This window comes from Haliaeetus leucocephalus, unplaced genomic scaffold (genome assembly GCF_000737465.1).
Source record: "Haliaeetus leucocephalus isolate CR32 unplaced genomic scaffold, Haliaeetus_leucocephalus-4.0 Scaffold451, whole genome shotgun sequence".
Classification (NCBI taxonomy): domain Eukaryota; kingdom Metazoa; phylum Chordata; class Aves; order Accipitriformes; family Accipitridae; genus Haliaeetus; species Haliaeetus leucocephalus.
The window spans coordinates 369,164-374,107 of record NW_010972887.1 but is presented as its reverse complement, the minus strand read 5'-3'; positions in this window follow the sequence as shown (position 1 = coordinate 374,107).

The window sequence follows — 4,944 nt, the reverse complement described above, 5'->3', positions numbered from 1 at the left end:
AATTTCAGTAACTCTGTGGTAAATAATGAATTATGTGAATTTTTAATTAGTTTGCTACCCTTACATAAACTCAAATTGGATTAATTTTATATTCTCTCACCCAAAACACAGCTCCAGAAAAGGATTTCTGACAAATTTGATATGTGGGTCTATTCTAGTACTTGTCTTGGTTTACTCAGAAATCATTCTAAAACATTTGCCATTCAATGCATGCTTAAACACTGACAGAAATTAGTACCAAGTTAATTGTATTATTTAACTAAATATTAAAGAGTTACTCAGATTCCTACATAACTATTTATTCTAATTTTTTTTTATTTAACTGACCAGAAAGCCCATTTAACACACAAACATTTTCCTGGGTCTTACTCTGAATGAAAGAATCTTTGCAGAAACAGAAACATAAAAAGAATTGCAGTGGTACAGTTGATCACTGCTTTCCTGACAAACACAATAACTGCCTACTGAGGTAATTAAAGCACCAGTAGAGATGCATAAGATAAGAACAGAGAAGTTTAGGGCTGGATTAGTGCAACCTTTACTGTGGGTGATGCAAAGGGTTGGGCCAGATGACTCAAGAAGTATGTCTCCAAGTCCATCTTCTTCCACTCTATGCATGGGGAAAGAGTCGTAGGTATTTTTAGCTCTTGAACTCTCCCTGCAAGTGCACTCCATCCAAATTAAATAAAACTCTAAGACTCTTTCACATTGCTTGGAAACAGATCCTGAAGCCCTGATTTACTTTCAGCTTCACACACACAAAATTCCTAGTGATTTCAAGGATGATTTTGCCAGACATACAAAAATGCTAAGTTCAATGCTCAGAATCGCTACTGCTGTTAAGAGTGGATTTAGGAAGAACCCAAAATAAAGGAGTCCTTAAAAAACAAGCAGAAACAGGATTTGGCCCCTAATACGTAGTAATATCAATAATGATGTCATTCATGTTCAGTCATGTACATGTTTTCATAAATCATTTTTAATAATTTATTGCATATGAAGAAGAGCTTGAAGTGTGACAAGCTTCTGTAATTTTAAATAAAGCTTGCAAGTAACTTTTCAAGCTCAAGGTAGTGAAACCCACTGACTGAGTAATGCGTATCTAAGTACAAAAATCCACGGCAGAGGTATAAGCCTTCTTGAAAGGCAGAAGCACGGGCTGGATGCTGCGTGCTCCTCTTCACTCAGCATCACCGCTGCAGGGATTTATCTGGAGCTGGTGTAAACCAGTGTACAAGGGAAGGGAGCCCGTGCCGTCTGCATTCACCCTGTTGCACAGCAGTGAAACCAGCAGAGCTAAACCGCTTTAAACCAGCTCTCCATTTAGGACACTGCCTTCGAAACCAATTCTGTGATGGATTTGGAGGGCAGCACAGGGAGCGCCCAGGAATTTCAGGCAGTGGTCAAGAGTTAGTGGATTAAAGGGGGTCTGCCGGATCCTGAAGCTTTCTATAGCACCCTGGGTTTCACTCTTTGGGGGAAAAACCTTTCAGCTTTGCTACTAAACTCCCTTGGAAGTTAGAGCTTGTCCCTGCCCTGCGACTGATCACACTGTACCTCGGCCAGCTTATAGGGGCTCAGCATTCCCACCAGGCTCAGCGCTCAGGAATGACCCCAGGTGGGAGGATTAGGTGCTTGGCACGACGAACTGTAATCGTACCTTCACCTGGATGCTCAAAAAGGTACAACACGCAAGGCACAGAGGAATGCTCTACTTTCTGCTGGCACTGCTACATGCCTGTTATTTTTGCCAAGATTTGTCCTATCTACAGCAATATTCTATTGTTGTAGCTCAGGCAAAGCTGATGCTCGTTTTTAAATTAAACCTCAGGTGAAAGTCAGCAAATCCACATGTGTGTATGGTTTGTGTCTGCTTGCAATCTTGCGTGCACGCACCTTAGCACAGTGCAACTCCCCTGACCTCTGGCTGGTGGGGTTTTACTCCTGACAGGCTAGATGTGAATAAAATCATAGAGAGCTGTGTTTTTACAGTTCAGCCTTCTGAGTCTCATCCTGCTGCCATTGAAATCAATGGCAAAACTCCCAACTTCGCTAGTCATATCAGATTAGCTTTGTTCCATGGACTGAAACAATCTAATAGATACCAGGTGTCCTCGACAGAGCTTGTGTGGTCTACAAGTAAGTAGAACATATTTTAAAAAGTCAAATATGAAACAGCTACATCACAGAACCTGCAATAACCCCAAACTGATATTATTATCTATGGAAGACATGATCAGTATCTAAAATGTGACTCAATATATATTTATATGATGCAACCTATAAGAGACATGTTCTGGGGTAAACTCAGCTGCATGTTAAACCACTACAGAAGCGGATCCATATTTATGCTCATTTCCACAAGAAAGCGTGGCTCTCGTATGTTTTTACTTAAGGGAGAGAGCCCCAAACAACCTTGAATTAATGCAGAAATCCACTTTAAATACATGACCCTGCATGTAAAAAGACCTATAGAAATTAAAGGCTGCATGTGAAACCTCTAGGCTGCTGCTCTAACATTTTAGCTCCCTTCTTGCTCTAAGCTGTGAACCTCCACTGTGAAATTCCCTACCTGCTTTTCCAGAGTCACGGAGCCTCGCCAGCTCCTCCAGTAGCGTGGACTGGAGGAGATGGCACAGTGCTATAAATGGCCAGACCTGGGCTGCACCAAGACATCCATCGCTGCTCAATGGGTGTAGCTGGAAAATGTGCGAGGAATTTCCTTGTGCTGTCTCCTGGTGTGTAGGTGGCCCAGGAGCCTTGCCCGGCTCAGGTGAAACTCTCAGTGGCCTGCTCTGCACCAACATGAACAGAAATCCCTCTGCCCACCCCAGGGCCTGAGCCTGATTCACGGCACCTGCAGACAGGGGCCTCAGTGCAGCTCCTGCTTGTTTTGCCCAAGGGAGGACCAGAGTTTCCACTCCAGGACCCATCAAACAGGTACAGCCAGGTCAATAACCTAGGAACACACAAATGGGGAGATCCCAAGGAAAAATACAGCCCTTCCTGGGGAACAACAACAAGAAGACGACACTGATCATTTTTCTAATCCAATTAAAGGTCCTTAAACATGGTAAGGTCTACGCCGGTTCCTAGCCAGAAGGATATCTCCTGCGACCAGCTCTTGGGGCTGTTTGCATGCAGGTGCTTAAGTCTTCTGCTCTGCTCTTGCCTTGCAATTCCATGTCTTGAGGGCAGCTTCCATGGCTGTCCCTGACTACAATGTTGGCCCAGGGCTCTTGTGGGCATCACTAGTATCTGATGGATGGGGAGCTGGAGTCAGGAGGCTTCAAATCTCTTTCCCCCCCCTTTCTGCTAGGGAAGCAGGAGCAAGCCTCACATCAAGCCACCCTCTTCCATCCAAAGCACCGACTGTTGTCTCCTGAGGGTTGATGGGCACTATGTGCTTGCCCCCAGCCTGGCCTAACTGGAAGCACCTTCTCAGCTGGGGTCCAGGTGCTGCTGCAGCAGCCCCACAGGAGGAGAGCATGGCAGTATCTGAGGTGCGATACTCCCAGGCAACATTTTAGGCAGCTGATGCTGCTGGTGGAAAGCTGACAGCTCTCTGCAGCAGATTTGCTGCTGGAGTCAGTGCCAGGCTCCTGAAGCCAAAGGGTACACATTTTAAAATTTTTTTAACAGCTGCACCAGGGCATCAGGAAAACACCAAGCCCCATTAAAAAGGCATGACCCAATTAGTATTTCATTTGGTATCTGAAAATCTAGTGCTATCTCTAGTCTTATCTTTTACCAGCCACCCTCCTTCATTATGGATTCGTCTCCTTAAGAGGCTTAAATACTTGTACTTTTCCAATAAAGATCTTGCAAAGTATGTTCAAGGGTAGCTTATTTTAACATTCATCACATTTAACAAGACTTTTACCAGAGCAGAGAGAACGCGTAACTAATTGTTGGAAGATCTGGTCAAGTTTATTGTAACGGGTAACTGTCGGGCAATTATGATTTATTTATTCAGAGGGAGATAAGGCACGCATTGTTCTCTGGAAGAAAAAAAACAGGGCTGATCTTAAAGTTAATATTATTTCCCATGCCTTCTTCAGTCTTTTCATAACCGAGGGAACCCACCAGAACACAATCCTCATTGGCTCCCTTCACTCCAAAATTTGGGGGTTTAAGCTTAACCTCTCCCCGGCCAGGCTCCTGGGCCCGGCGAGGCCGTGCAGGTGCGTCACCTCCTCCACCTATTTCTTAAAAGATCTGTTGTCACGAGGGGACACCTGAGAGCGCCGGTGTCCCCCCCGAGCCTCGCTCCCCGACGGGGCGGGGGGAACCTGTGGCCGCCCGGGGCCGGGGGGGGGAAGGGTAAGAAGGGGGGTGTCTTTTTAATCTGGCGATCCAAGAGAGGAAGAGGGAAAGACAAGTGCCCCGCTACTGCCACCGTCCCTCGGGTCCCTGCGGTGCTTTCTCGAGGAGCAGCGTGCCCAGGCGAAGGGAGACGCCGGGGAGCGGTGGGGGAGCAGCTCCGTCGGCACCGGGGGCGGCGGGAGGGCACGGCCGAGCACAGCCCTTTCCCACACCCCACCCGCGCAAACAGATGCCGGGCTGGGCAGCCGCTGAGCCACGGGCGCCGGCTGAGACGGGTGGGAGGCGGCCGTGGCCCACTGATGCCAAGGGGCACCCCGAGTGCCTGCCACCCCCCCACACTTCATCCATCCCTGTCCACTCCCGCCCCCCTTGCCGGTGCTGTGCCCGGGTGACCGCTGCCAGGAGGGTCTGCCTGGCCCCGGGAAAGTCTGGGGCTTCGCTGGGGGCCGGGGAGGGCTCTCCCGGCCTGGCAGGGGGGGGTGCTCGGGGGGGGAGCAGCCCCCCGTGGTACCTCGGCAAGGCCCGGCGTGGGGGCTGCCTTTACTTTTGGCGTGACCCCGCTGTCCTCCGAGCCCGGCGGCTCCAAGCAGCCCAACCGAGGATGAGTAGGGGAAAAGA